This window comes from Ranitomeya imitator, chromosome 4 (genome assembly GCF_032444005.1).
Source record: "Ranitomeya imitator isolate aRanImi1 chromosome 4, aRanImi1.pri, whole genome shotgun sequence".
Classification (NCBI taxonomy): Eukaryota; Metazoa; Chordata; class Amphibia; order Anura; family Dendrobatidae; genus Ranitomeya; species Ranitomeya imitator.
This window is the reverse complement of record NC_091285.1, coordinates 24,576,117-24,592,222: the sequence shown is the minus strand read 5'-3', so window position 1 is coordinate 24,592,222 and position 16,106 is coordinate 24,576,117.

Sequence of the window (16,106 nt, the reverse complement as noted above, 5' to 3'; positions counted from 1 at the left end):
GCTTTGTGATTTTTTTTTTTATTTTTTTTTTGTTTTGTTGCTACAAACACAATTTTGACATAAACAACAAAAGCCATGAAAAACATGTCACACAATCATGTCTTGCCATGGAATCCGCCCAACAGGTGACAAAAAATAATCCGCAAACTGGTCCCTCATCCTAGTAACAGAACCGGTGGAGCGAACAGAGGCACTGCGGTAATCCCACAAGGCTGTCTCCAATTCTTCGTCATCCAAGGTAACGGGCTCCTTTGAAATGACAAAGTTATGGAGCACCACACATGCCTTGACAACATTGTCTACAGTTTTGGTTTCCAGTTTTATTGCCGTCAGCAGAACTCTCCACTTTGCCGTCAATATACCGAAAGAGCACTCTACCACTCTTCTTGCTCTGGTAAGACGGTAATTAAATACCCGCTTGGTACGGTGTAATTCACGGCTGCTGTATGGTTTCAGTAGGTGCGGCGACAGTTGAAAGGCTTCATCACCTACACACACATATGGCATGGCTGGTTCACTTGTTCCTGGGTGCGTCTTGCTGGCGGGAAATTGTATGTATCTCCATACAGGCAGCGACCCATTGGAGAGTTTTTAAACACTTGGGAGTCGTTGGACCGGCCATACGCTCCTATGTCCACAGCAAGGAATCGGCAGTTGGCGTCAGCAATAGCCATGAGTACAATGGAGAAGTATTTTTTATAGTTATAGTACTCGGATCCTGTTCCTGCCGGTTTAGCAATCCTTATGTGTTTGCCGTCCACGGCACCAACACAATTTGGGAAATTGCAAATTCTCTCAAATTGTTCGGAACTTCTCAACCAGATTTCCATTGATGGTTGTGGGATATACTCCGGCTGTAAAGTGTCCCAAATCGCCCGACATGTGTCCTTCACAATTCCGCCAATAGTGGAAATACCCAGCCTGAATTGGAAATGGAGTGAAGTCAAAGACTCACCCGTAGCTAGGAAGCTGCAGAAAAAAAAAAAAATGTAAAAAAAAATTGCACAGACCATCAACAAAAAAAAACCAGTGGAATGGCCTCAAACAAACCAAAAAATTACATGCTGCAGAACATGCTGCGCAATGTGTCAGCGCAGTTTTGTCTGCAGCATGTAATATCATTCAATATGACCAATGACACAAGAAAAAAAAACCAGTGGAATGGCCTCAAACAAACCAAAAAATTACATGCTGCAGAACATGCTGCGCAATGTGTCAGCGCAGTTTTCTCTGCAGCATGTAATAACATTCAATATGACCAATCACATAAAAAAAAAATGCTTACCGCAGTGTCACCAGGAGCCGCTCCGCCGGTGTGATGGCAAGCCTCATCCTTGTGTCCTGCCTTTGGATGACATCCTCTAGTTTTCCAACCAAATAATCGAAATGTTCCATCCTCATCCGTACATAATTAAAGAATTTCTGTTGGTTGCACCGCAACTCCAGATAGAGAGTGGACTGTACACCCCTGGTCATCCGCAGCTCATTGATTGGATGTATCCAGAATCGTCGCACTCTCCGTTGCATCCTCCGTCTTTCTGCTGCCGCCTCCTTCTCCCGCACTATGATATCCAGGCGATTCGTCTCAAATATAACATCAGTAACCAAACTCGAAATCCTCCCAATTACACCATCCATCCTTGCCACTAAACTAAAACCCTCAAAGATGGGCTGTAAATACAGTCAGTATATAGATTTCCTTATTTTCCAGTAGCCAATCAAATTTTGGTGCCTCCCATTTTAACAACAGATCCGTCGTAAAAACGGATGCAACGGATGGTAAAAACGTATGCAACGCATCCAGCATTTCAACGCAACCGTTTATCGGATTTGCGACGGATCCGTCGAAATGCTGTATGCGTTGCATACGTTTTGCACTTTTTTGACGCATCCGTTTTTTCGGGAAAAAGACGTTTTTGTGACGGTTTGCAGTTAACGCTAGTGTGAAAGTAGCCTTAATGTTATCACTGCATTATCTACATGTTGGTGCCTGATGCAACGTCACTAAGTACCTTGTCTTTTCCACTGATGCAGTTACTGTGATTTTTGGGTAAATGCAATCGTTCTATTGTGTGCTATTCCTAGGATATGATAACATTGGGGAGAAGTAGAAGTGACATTGTAGTCATGGAAGAGTTAAACAAATTAAAACCCCCATACTAAGGGTACCGTCACACAGTGGCACTTTTGTCGCTACGACGGTACGATCCGTGACGTTCCAGCGATATCCATACGATATCGCTGTGTCTGACACGCAGCAGCGATCAGGGACCCTGCTGAGAATCGTACGTCATAGCAGATCGTTTGGAACATTCTTTCGTCGCTGGATCTCCCGCTGTCATCGCTGGATCGGTGTGTGTGACACCGATCTAGCGATGCGTTCGCTTGTAACCAGGGTAAACATCGGGTTACTAAGCGCAGGGCCGCGCTTAGTAACCCGATGTTTATCCTGGTTACCAGCGTAAATGTAAAAAAAAAAAACAGTACATACTTACATTCCGGTGTCCGTCAGGTCCCTTGCCGTCTGCTTCCCGCACTGACTGACTGCCGGCCGTAAAGTGAAAGCAGAGCACAGCGGTGACGTCACCGCTGTGCTGTGCTTTCACTTTACGGCCGGCAGTCAGTGAGTGCGGGAAGCAGACGGCAAGGGACAGACACCGGAATGTAAGTATGAAGTGTTTGTTTTTTTTTTTTTTACGCTGGTAACCAGGATAAACATCGGGTTACTAAGCGCGGTCATGCGACTTACCAACGATCACGGCCAGGTCGTATCGCTGGTCGTGATCGTTGGTAAATCGTATAGTGTGACGGTACCCTAAGTCAAGGAAGAGCTAAACAAATTAAAACCCCCATACTTAGTCAACAAAGGGTTGATCAAAACTAAATCTCCTCCCCCCACACCATACACTTAAGATAATGGATCCATTTCAAAGGGATGATTACTGCACTTGTTAAATTAGCCTTAGTTCACATGTACAGTAATCATCCATTGAAACAGATCCGTTATTGTGCAAACACAACTTTTTTGTCCAGCTGAAAAAACTGATTGTAACTGGATCTGTGTTTGATTTTACATTAATGTCTATGGAACACAGATCCGCTACATAGTTTATTCATTTTACTAATTTATATAGCACCATTAAATTCCACAGCGCTTTCATCACTGCCCCCGATGGGGCTCACAATCTAATTTTCCTATCGGTATGTCTTTGGAATTTGGGAGGAAACCGGAGGAAACCCACGCAAACACGAGGAGAACATACAAACTCCTTGCAGATGTTGTCCTTGGTGGGATTTGAACTCAGGACCCCAGCGCTGCAAAGCTGCAGTGCTAACCACTGAGCCACTGTACTGTGCTAACCACTGAGCCACCAATAGCTAAATTATTTTTTCTTCCATTTGACACGGATCGGTTATTTTTTAGCTTGCGGATCAGTTTCAAACGGAAGATTACTGGACATGTGAACGTAGCCTTAGGAATCGAGGAGATCCAGCTACCGGACTATGTTAAAATATCAAATCTTTATTTGTAATCCATTAAGAAAAGGTGAAATTATACATACTTTTCGAAAAGTCCATACACCAGGACTTGGAAAGCTATAGCGTTGGAATCACATTGGTTTTATGGAACATCTTTAAATTTTTGGCAAATTATGTATACCTTCTTTTTATTATTGGGTTGCAAATAAAGATTTGATATTTTAGCATACTCTGATAGCTGAATCTCCTCCCATCCCCTAAATAATAATTATTACTAATAAATAATAATCTGAACGCCTTGCAGTGGTGTGCTCTCCAGGCTTCCCCACTGATTGCATTGACTTTGTGAAGGTTAAACTTGGACTTTGTTGCTTATTTGAAACTTGGCCTTATCCTGATATGAGCTGTTGGTACTTGTTCGGTTGGCAGCTATCTCTTCCAACTCGCCCATACACAAGAGTGTGTACTCTGCTGAATGCTCCCACGTGCTCTAAAAGAGAGCCACTGCCAGACATCTCCGGTGGCAACTTATCTCTTACACAACTAAAGGATCGGCAGCTCGAAATCGGACATGCCAAATCCTTAAATCCTTATTTCCCCCTATATCTTCTGTCGGCGTCCAGAGACTGTCCGCTGAACCCCTTGCTACCATGTGTGTATGGAGGTCTTTCTAGCCGGGAGAGAGTTCAGAGATGAGATGCATAATCTCTCGGGTCGGGGAGTGGACTAGGACAGTTGAGGTCTTCAGAGCCAGTGGTTGAAGTTCAGTAAAGGATTAGTGATAGAAAGTCCTGCAGAAAACTGTGAGATTCAGAGGGGCAGAAGACCAGATACAGAAAAAAAAGTGCGTACAGCTAAAGTAGGAAGGTGGTATATAAGGAAAGACCCCAAGTGAAGCATTAAAAGGAGCATCGGTGGAGCAAGAGTCCTGAGAATGCTGTAGGCCACAGTGATGCCCTGTAACAGTGGTGGACTGTTGGTTGCCAGTCTAGCCTTTAGAAAAATAATTCTAAATTTTGGAAACATCTGGGAAATTAACTGTGGATGCCCAGAGTCTGGTGGGTCCTAGTGAAAAATTTGGATCTGGGCCCACACCTGCATGTTGGTCAGATGTATGGGCCCTTGTAGCGTTCTAGACATTGGTGTTCACCCCTCATGTAATAATGTCTCTCATCCTGGCTCCTTCTTTTAATAATCTCCCCCATACTGACCCCTTCCTGTAATAATCCCCCCCATCCTGGGCTCGTTCCAGGAATAATGTCCCGCATCCTGGGTCGCTTCCTCGTATAATGTTGCCCACCATGTTATAATATTCCCTGACCTGGGCCTTTTATTTATGTCCCTCATCCTGGGCCTCTTACTATAATAATGTCCCTTATCCTGCGCCCCTTCCTCGTATAATGTTGCCCATCATGTTATAATGTTCCCTGACCTGGGACCGCTATTTATGTCCCCCATCCTGGGCCCCTTCCTATAATAATGTCCTCCATCCTGGGTCGCTTCCTCGTATAATGTTGCCCACCATGTTATAATGTTCCCTGACCTAATAATGCCCTCCATCCTGGGCAACTTCCAGTAATATTGTCCCATCCTGGCCCCTTCCAGTAATAATATTACTAACTACAATGACCTCTCCCGCTTTATTGTTTGTATCCTTCATGACAACACTCTTCAGTTGGCTCCCATGGGCCCACAAGGAAGCCATAAAGAAAGGGTGAGGTTAGGTAGGAGCTGACAACTTGACACGTTTATCACTGGTGTTGAAGTTCAAGACATCGATCGAGAGAATGAGATCTTACAGACTTTGCAATTTTAATCATTTATGAATCTGAGAAATCCCTTTAAACTCAGACTTTGCTCTCAAGAGTCGTGCTCTTCTTTTACTAGACCCAAATCTTCAAGAGCACTGTTCCATTTTCCCCAGGCTTTTCTTTTCTAGAACCACTGACAATCCCTTTCTGGAGGAAACTTCATTCAGCCTGTGTCACATCACCACTGAACTACCCACGCCACTCCATAGGTCTCCAGGTAATCAGGCAATCAGGCGTCCTCTGCAACCTTTTTTCTAATCTCGGACTGAACTGGCTGCTAAGAGGAATGATCAATTTCTCTTATAGTATTAAAAAGTGAACAAAAGCCAGAAGAAATAGAGATTGCATTAAGACTAGCTGTAATATAAATATATAATAATAGTCATAGTTTAAAACAGGTTTTCATGATGCAATTAAGCGAAAGCAGTTGTCTTATCACTGAGATATAAGTTATTACTCTTACTGTAACACAGTAGTGCAAAGTGCAGTGATAACCAGATAGATTTATGTGCTGGAGGAGAAAATAATAACAGACATGACACAGCTAAGATAGAGTGTAAAGAACTTACCGTACCTCACCACAAGCAAAGTCTACTCCATAGGTCAGCCAAGGACAACAAGAATGATCACCGCACCACAATTTCATCCTATCAGGTTACTGATGATTTAACCCCTTCATGACCCAGCCTATTTTGACCTTAAAGACCTTGCCGTTTTTTGCAATTCTGACCAGTGTCCCTTCATGAGGTAATAACTCAGGAACGCTTCAATGGATCCTAGCGGTTCTGAGATTGTTTTTTCGTGACATATTGGGCTTCATGTTAGTGGTAAATTTAGGTCAATAAATTCTGTGTTTATTTGTGATAAAAACGGAAATTTGGCGAAAATTTTGAAAATTTCGCAATTTTCACATTTTGAATTTTTATTCTGTTAAACCAGAGAGTTATGTGACACAAAATAGTTAATAAATAACATTTCCCACACGTCTACTTTACATCAGCACAATTTTGGAAACAAAATTTTTTTTTGCTAGGAAGTTATAAGGGTTAAAATTTGACCAGCGATTTCTCATTTTTACAACGAAATTTACAAAACCATTTTTTTTAGGGACCACCTCACATTTGAAGTCAGTTTGAGGGGTCTATATGGCTGAAAATACCCAAAAGTGACACCATTCTAAAAACTGCACCCCTCAAGGTGCACAAAACCACATTCAAGAAGTTTATTAACCCTTCAGGTGCTTCACAGCAGCAGAAGCAACATGGAAGGAAAAAATGAACATTTAACTTTTTAGTCACAAAAATGATTTTTCAGCAACAATTTTTTTATTTTCCCAATGGTAAAAGGAGAAACTGAACCACGTACGTTGTTGTCCAATTTGTCCTGAGTACGCTGATACCTCATATGTGGGGGTAAACCACTGTTTGGGCGCACGGCAGGGCTTGGAAGGGAAGGAGCGCCATTTGACTTTTTGAATGAAAAATTGGCTGCACTCTTTAGCGGACACCATGTCACATTTGGAGAGCCCCCGTGTGCCTAAAAATTGGAGCTCCCCCACAAGTGACCCCATTTTGGAAACTAGACGCCCCAAGGAACTTATCTAGATGCATAGTGAGCCCTTTAAACCCCCAGGTGCTTCACAAATTGATCCGTAAAAATGAAAAAGTACTTTTTTTTCACAAAAAAATTCTTTTAGCCTCAATTTTTTCATTTTCACATGGACAACAGGATAAAATGGATCCTAAAATTTGTTTGGCAATTTCTCCTGAGTACACCGATACTTCACATGTGGGGGTAAACCACTGTTTGGGCACATGGTAAGGCTCGGAAGGGAAGGAGCGCCATTTGACTTTTTGAATGAAAAATTATCTCCATCGTTAGCGGACACCATGTCGCGTTTGGAGAGACCCTGTGTGCTTAAACATTGGAGCTCCCCCACAAGTGACCCCATTTTGGAAACTAGACCCCCCAAGGAACTTATCTAGATGCCTAGTGAGCACTTTAAACCCTCAGGTGCTTCACAAATTGATCCGTAAAAATGAAAAAGTACTTTTTTTTCACAAAAAATTTATTTTCGCCTCAATTTTTTCATTTTCACATGGGCAATAGGATAAAATGGATCCTAAAATTTGTTGAGCAATTTCTCCCGAGTACGCCGATACCTCATATGTGGGGGTAAACCACTGTTTGGGCACACGGCAGGGCTCGGAAGGGAAGGCGCGCCTTTTAACTTTTTGAATGGAAAATTAGCTCCAATTGTTAGCGGACACCATGTCGCATTTGGAGAGCCCCTGTGTGCCTATGCAATGGAGCTCCCCCACAAGTGACCCCATTTTGGAAACTAGACCCCCCAAGGAACTTATCTAGATGCATACTGAGCACTTTAAACCCCCAGGTGCTTCACAGAAGTTTATAATGCAGAGCCATGAAAATAAAAAATAATTTTTCTTTTCTCAAAAATGATTTTTTAGCCTGGAATTTCCTATTTTGCCAATGGTAATAGGAGAAATTGGACCACAAATGTTGTTGTCCAGTTTGTCCTGAGTATGCAGATACCCCATATGTGGGGGTAAACCACTGTTTGGGCGCACGGCAGGGCTCAGAAGGGAAGGCACGCCATTTGGCTTTTTAAATGGAAAATTATCTCCACTCATTAGCGGACACCATGTCGCGTTTGGAGAGCCCCTGTGTGCCTAAACATTGGAGATCCCCCACAAATTACCCCATTTTGGAAACTAGACCCCCAAAGGAACTAATCTAGATGTGTAGTGAGCACTTTGAACCCTCAAGTGCTTCACAGAAGTTTATAACGCAGAGCCATGAAAATAAAAAAAAAAAATATTTTCTCAAAAATGAATTTTAGCCCGCAATTTTTTATTTTCCCAAGGGTAACAGGAGAAATTTGACCCCAAAAGTTGTTGTCCAGTTTCTACTGAGTACGCTGATACCCCATATGTGGGGGTAAACTACTGTTTAGGCACATGCTGGGGCTCGGAAGTGAAGTAGTGACGTTTTGAAATGCAGACTTTGATGGACTGCTCTGTGGGCGTCACGTTGCGTTTGCAGAGCCCCTGATGTGGCTAAACAGTAGAAACCCCCCACAAGTGACCCCATTTTGGAAACTAGACCCCGAAAGGAACTTATCTAGATGTGAGGTGAGCACTTTGAACCCCCAAGTGCTTCACAGAAGTTCATAACACAGAGCAGTGAAAATAATAAATACGTTTTCTTTCCTCAAAAATAATTTTTTAGCCCAGAATTTTTTATTTTCCCAAGGGTTACAGGAGAAATTGGACCACAAAAGTTGTTGTCCAGTTTCTCCTGAGTACGCTGATACCCCATGTGTGGGGGTAAACCACTGTTTGGGCACACGTGGGGGCTCAGAAGGGAAGTAGTGACTTTTGAAATGCAGACTTTGATGGAATGGTCTGCGGGCATCACATTGCGTTTGCAGAGCCCCTGGTGTGCCTAAACAGTAGAAACCCCCCACAAGTGACCCCATTTTGGAAACTAGACCCCCAAAGGAACTTATCTAGATGTGTGGTGAGCACTTTCAACCCCCAAGTGCTTTACAGAAGTTTATAACGCAGAGCCGTGAAAATAATAAATACGTTTTCTTTCCTCAAAAATAATTTTTTAGCCCAGAATTTTTTATTTTCCCAAGGGTTACAGGAGAAATTGGACCACAAAAGTTGTTGTCCAGTTTCTCCTGAGTACGCTGATGCCCCATGTGTGGGGGTAAACCACTGTTTGGGCACACGTGGGGGCTCAGAAGGGAAGTAGTGACCTTTGAAATGCAGACTTTGATGGAATGGTCTGCGGGCGTCACGTTGCGTTTGCAGAGCCCCTGGTGTGCCTAAACAGTAGAAACCCCCCACAAGTGACCCCATTTTGGAAACTAGACCCCCCAAGGAACTTATCTAGATATGTCGTGAGCACTTTGAACCCCCAAGTGCTTCACAGACGTTTACAACGCAGAGCCGTGAAAATAAAAAATCATTTTTCTTTCCTCACAAATGATGTTTTAGCAAGCAATTTTTTATTTTCTCAAGGGTAACAGGAGAAATTGGACCCCAGTAATTGTTGCGCAGTTTGTCCTGAGTATGCTGGTACCCCATATGTGGGGGTAAACCACTGTTTGGGCACACGTCGGGGTTCGGAAGTGAGGGAGCACCATTTGAATTTTTGAATACAAGATTGGCTGGAATCAATGGTGGCGCCATGTTGCGTTTGGAGACCCCCTGAAGTGCCTAAACAGTGGAAACCCCTCAATTCTACCTCCAACACACCCCTAACCCTTATCCCAACTGTAGCCGTAACCCTAATCACAACCCTAACCCCAACACACCCCTAACCACAACCCTAACCCCAACACACCCCTAACCCTAACCACAACCCTAATTCCAACCCAACTCTAAGGCTATGTGCCAACGTTGCGGATTCGTATGAGATTTTTCAGCATCATTTTTGAAAAATCCGCGGGTAAAAGGCACTGCGTTTTACCTGTGGATTTACCGTGGATTTCCAGTGTTTTTTGTGTGGATTTCACCTGTGGATTCCTATTGAGGAACAGGTGTAAAACGCTGCGGAATCCGCACAAAGAATTGGCATGCTGCGGAAAATACAACGCAGCGTTCCCGCGCGGTATTTTCTGCACCATGGGCACAGCGGATTTGGTTTTCCATATGTTTACATGGTACTGTAAACCTGATGGAACTCTGCTGCGGATCCGCAGCGGCCAATCCGCACCGTGTGCACATAGCCTAATTCTAAAGGTATGTGCACACGCTGCGGAAAACGCTGCGGATCCGCAGCAGTTTCCCATGAGTTTACAGTTCAATGTGAACCTATGGGAACCAAAAATCGCTGTACACATGCTGCGGAAAAACTGCACGGAAACGCAGCGGTTTACATTCCGCAGCATGTCACTTCTTTCTGCGGATTCCGCAGCGGTTTTACAACTGCTCCAATAGAAAATCGCAGTTGTAAAACCGCAGTGAAATGCGCAGAAAAACCGCGGTAAATCCACGATAAATCGGCAGCGGTTTAGCACTGTGGATTTTTCAAATCCGCTGCGGAAAAATCCGCATAGGACCAGAATACGTGTGCACATACCGAAACCCTAACCCTAGCCCTAACCCTACCCCTAACCCTACCCCTAACCCTACCCCTAACCCTAGCCCTAACCCTACCCCTAACCCTACCCCTAACCCTAACCCTACCCCTAACCCTAACCCTAGTTCTTACCCCAACCTTAGTGAAAAAAAAAAATTCTTTATTTTTTTTATTGTCCCTATCTATGGGGGTGACAAAGGGGGGGGGTCATTTACTATTTTTTTTATTTTGATCACTGAGATAGGTTATATCTCAGTGATCAAAATTCACTCTGGAACGAATCTGCCGGCCGGCAGATTCGGCGGGCGCACTGCACATGCGCCCGCCATTTTGGAAGATGGCGGCGCCCAGGAAAGAAGACGGACGGACCTCGGGCGGCCAGGTAAGTATAAGGGGGGGGAGATCAGGGCACGGGGGGGGCGTCGGAGCACGGGGGGGTGGATCGGATCATGGGGGGGGTGGATCGGAACACGGGAGGGAGGATTGGAGCACGGGGAAGGATTGGAGCACGGGGTGAGGGATCGCTGTGCGGGGGGGGGTGGATCGGAGCACGGGGGGGTCGCTGTGTGCGGGGGGGGATCGGAGTGCGGGGGGGTTTGATTGGAGCGCGGGGGGTGTGATTGGTGCACGGGGAAGCGGACAGGAGGACGGGGGAGCGGAGCACAGGACGGAGGGGAGCGGACCACAGATCGGGGGGCTGGGGGGGCGATCGGAGGAGTGGGGTGGGTGCACATAAGTGTTTCCAGCCATGGCCGATGATATTGCAGCATCGGCCATGGCTGGATTGTAATATTTCACCAGTTTTTTAGGTGAAATATTACAAATCGCTCTGATTGGCAGTTTCACTTTCAACAGCCAATCAGAGCGATCGTAGCCACGAGGGGGTGAAGCCACCCCCCCTGGGCTAAACTACCACTCCCCCTGTCCCTGCAGATCGGGTGAAATGGGAGTTAACCCTTTCACCCGGCCTGCAGGGACGCGATCTTTCCATGACGCATATGCTGCGTCATGGGTCGGAATGGCACCGACTTTCATGACGCAGTGTATGCGTCAAAGGTCGGGAAGGGGTTAAAGGTGGCTCTGACACTAAGCTAGCATCTTTGACAGGACTTTGCTACTAGCTAGATTTCATTCTGACTTTCAGACCTTTTGATTGTTAATTTCTAAGCCAGCATCTTGCTAATCTTTCATCTAGCCTCTTAGTGTTTCTAAAAACTTAATGCAAGTCACTAATACATTGATTCTAAAATTGGGTTCCAGGGTACCGCCATGGGGTCTCAAGAGTTCCCTAAACATTAAAATGAACACAATGGTTGTATTTTAACCTGTCTAGATGATTGTGTTACATAGGAAGACTGATCACTTTAGGCAACCAAAGGTCTCCATAGACATTAGATTATAGTTATGCCAGGAAGGGGTGGTCATCTATTTACAGGGACCTCTCTTCCCTGACAGATTATGTCAGAGGATATAAGGATGTGGTGGTTTGAATTTAAACTTCACAAATATTTTGGTTTTCCACTTAGGTAAGCTACCATGAGAATAGTCTGACAGTGGCTTGCTCCATTCTCCTAATAGAGAACACATGAACACTGAGTCAAGAGGAGTAATCATGGTGCCAGAAATTAGACAAATACTTGTTACAAGCTACTTTTTACTCTTTGTTTCATATCTAGCTTGCTCTTTGGTTACCTTTTCACTTTGTCTCTTTGCGATTCACAGAAATGCAATTCTGTGATACAGTGTTTCTTACATTGGGTTCACAGGTACCACCATTGGGTCTCAAAGGTTACCCAAACATTAACATAGGAACAAGAGTGGAATTTCATCATCATAATGGGTACTATGCTTCATACTGAAGAGTGATTACTGCAAGCAGCCAATATCCCACAAAATAATTTACTACTTATGAAAAATTGCATGCTAAAGGTCTCAAGAAAACCACCTGGAATCTATGGCATTACCATAAACCCAAAATATCCAAATATGTGCGCAGTAAAGTACTGATGATGTGTCGTTAATTCAGCATATTGTACTAGCTGTGCCAACTTAGATTTGGAATCTTCCACAAAAAGGGATTCGCTGAACTGTTGAACCAATAATTCAGTTTCCTGCAATACCATGTCCACAACAGAGAGACGTAAAGAGGTGGCACTTGAGGTCCGACCTCTGGAACCCACACCGATCATGATCAAGGTCCCATTCCCTATTTCGCTCGTTTGTATGGAATGGTGGTCACGCATTCTCATTTTTGGCTCTCTTTGTCTGTCTTGAAGGCAATGAATGTAGAGTAGTGAATGTGTGACCATCGCGCTTGAGATGATACTCGAGCTATCGTGACTGGTGGGGATCCCAGCAATGGGCATTTCAGTGTTGATCTGTAGACCCCCTCAGATGACAAAGCCTAGCTTTTGTAAGAACGGCTCTAATTCTAACTTAGAAGTTTCAGGGATCCGGTTTACAGCCAGTAAGAACAAAGAAAGACACACAACCATGTGATTTCCAGTGCTCTCCAAAGACTTCTGGAGTACTCGTTTATTTATATCTTTCATGAATATAGGCATACCATGCATAAATATAGGTGTCTTTTACATGAGTATCCCCTTATATACAGGGGGGCATTCATGTAACATAGCCCTCCTCTATACAGTATATACAGTATGAGTCCTCACATAGCCTGCCTATATTTATAATAATAAATAATAATAATAATTTAGTATGATCCCCGCAGAGCAACCATCCATATACAGTATGAGCCCCCACATAGCCCTCTATATGCAGTATGAGCCCTCACATAGCCCCCAATATAGACTATGAACCCTCACATAGCCCCCTATATATAATATGAGCTCTCAAATAGCCCCTTATATTTAGTATGAGCCCCCACACAGCCCCAATATACAGTATGAGCCCTAACATAGCTCCCTATATGCAGAATGAGCCCTCACTTTGCCCCCTGTATACAGCATGAGTCCACACATAGCCCCCTATATACAGTATGAACTCCCACATAGTCCCTGATACATAGTCACTCATTGTGCCCACCCAGATTAATCACACGCCTCAACATGTCTTTGTTTCAGTGTGTTGCCCTGAGAATTGGCACACATTATAACATTTGGCAGGCCTGACCAGGTACGGACTGGGGACGAAATTCAGCCCTGGCATTTGAAATCACACAGGCCCATGGTGTCACCGTCCCCAATAACCAGATGGGATATATAACTAGAATTACCCTGGATGAGGGAAAGGAAGATTTACTACAAGACCAATATTTGTAATGATACCCACAGCATGCTGAGGTAAGTGACAGAGTGATCGGCTTTGTGCTCCGTCACAACTGTTAACAGTATGGGTGTCTTGAGAACATTGATTCTGTTAACAACGTAGCACACAAGGCAGCCCACAACCAGACAGGCCCTTCTGGCATTTGCCAGAATTGCCAAATGGCCAGTCCGGCCCTGGGCCTGACCTTCCTTGCTAAACACTTTAGCAATTATCTTAATGCAACTTTATCCGGAACTATTGCCAAAGATTTTATACTGGATAATACAAAATATATAAAGAGAGCAGAGCTGAGCCATGGATGGGTTTGGCACTATTAATGTAAGAAAGCCGCCATGTTTTTCTAACCTTATACAGTACAATCACTTTAAAAGGAAATATACAATAGATTGTGAGCCCTCGCGGGCAGGGTCCTCTCTCCTACTGTATCCTCACCCATCCCTTGTAAATTGTGAGCCCTTGCGGGCAGGGTCCTCTCTCCTCCTGTACCAGTTGTGACTTGTATTGTTTAAAGGGAACCTGTCACCCCGTTTTTTGAGATTGAGATATAAATACTGTTAAATAGGGCCTGCGCTGTGTGTTACTATAGTGTATGTAGTGTACCCCGGTTCCCCACCTATGCTGAGAAATAACTTACCAAGTTTGCATCTCGGCTTTGGGAAAATGGCCGCCGCGATCTCTAATGCGCACGCGCGGCATCCCGCGGCCATTTTCCTGAAGCCCCGTGCAGCAGAGCACTCGATCTGCGCACGCGCGGCCCCAGGAAGATGGCCGCCCCCACCGATGAAAGGGATGACAGCGCAGATCGCGCGCTGCTTGTTCACGTGCCCACAGTGGATTAGTCACCTCAACATGCGGACACCACTACGCCACCAACGTAAAGCTGAGGAAGAACCAGCGCTGTGAACACGCCCTCCCGACCTGACCAGCCTGATTGACAGGCGAAAACGGCGACTTTGGTAAGTTATTTCTCAGCATAGGTGGGGAATCGGGGTACACTACATACACTATAGTAACACACAGCGCAGGCCCTATTTAACAGTATTTATATCTCAATCTCAAAAAACGGGGTGACAGGTTCCCTTTAAGATTATTGTGCTTGTTTTTATTATGTATACCCCTCCTCACATGTAAAGCGCCATGGAATAAATGGCGCTATAATAATAAATAATAATAATAAATGTAGAATGTTCATGGTGGGAGACAAGAGAGAAAACATTGGAGCTTTTTTCCCAGGGTTGTTTCTCATTATGAGTGGGTGGGGGGGGGGATCATTCATCTGTAACTAAGAGCTGCTGTAAAGAACGTCTCACGCTGGAGGACCCAGTATCCATTATAAGGTCAGCCAGTGGATTGTAATGACAAATATCCCCTATGGATGGTGCTGCAGAAAACTTTTTCAGTAGGACATTAATTTATAATTGATGGACCCTTTTAGTACCTAGGAATGATCCAAAACGACCACTTCTGTAAGGAAGTATTACCACTTTGTAAAGTACAGACATATCGCTAGGACATGCCATCACTTTATGATTAGTGACGGTCCAACTTCTGAGAGCCAAACTGGCCCTTCCCCACTCCTGGTGGAAAACCATGGCTGGCCTTCTTCACTTAAAGGGGAATTGTCATTTGGCATAAATATTAGTTTTTTTTACTTGCTTTAGATGCCACTGTTCTCCTGAATCCGGCGTTGTTTTTCTTTTCTTCCTGCGCCTCTCTGTTCCTGAGATACGGCCCTCTATTCCCTGTATGTAAATCTAGCCTTTTTAGCCAACTGCACGTAGTCATAAAAACGCCCAGAGAAAAGTTGAGGAAGACGCCCAGTTGGCTAAAAAACTATATTTTTGGGCCATATCTCAGGAATGGAGAGGCGTAGGAAGAAAAGAAAAACATCGCCGGATTCAGGAGAAGAGCAGCATTTACACCAGGTAAAAATAATCTACATATTTAAGTGACAGATCCTCTTTAAAGGGATTGTCCACTTCTAAACACAATTCTTTCTTTTGGGGACAAAAATCACTTTTGCTATATAGTTTCATGGTTTGGCAATACAAGATCTTTGTTTGCCACCACATTCACATTTGATTTGGTCTGTGGTCATGTATATCAAATGAGAGGAGCTTAGAAAAAGAAGGATGAGAGAGTCAGAATGAGTTCACTGACAGATTCTCAGTTAACTCATTCTGCTGCCAGCTAACAATAGACAGTAAAGCACAGAGACTATAGAAGGCAAACAGAGCACTTTTTTTTTTAATGAACCCAATTACAAAAATTACACACATTCAGGTAAGAATGAAGAGAAATCCCCCCAAAGGTGGACAACCATTTTAAATGGGGCTGCAATATAGATGAGTGGATGAGAGCGCTGCTCTGAAAAAATAAATGGAGCTGTGTCCTCTTATATATCAGAATCGG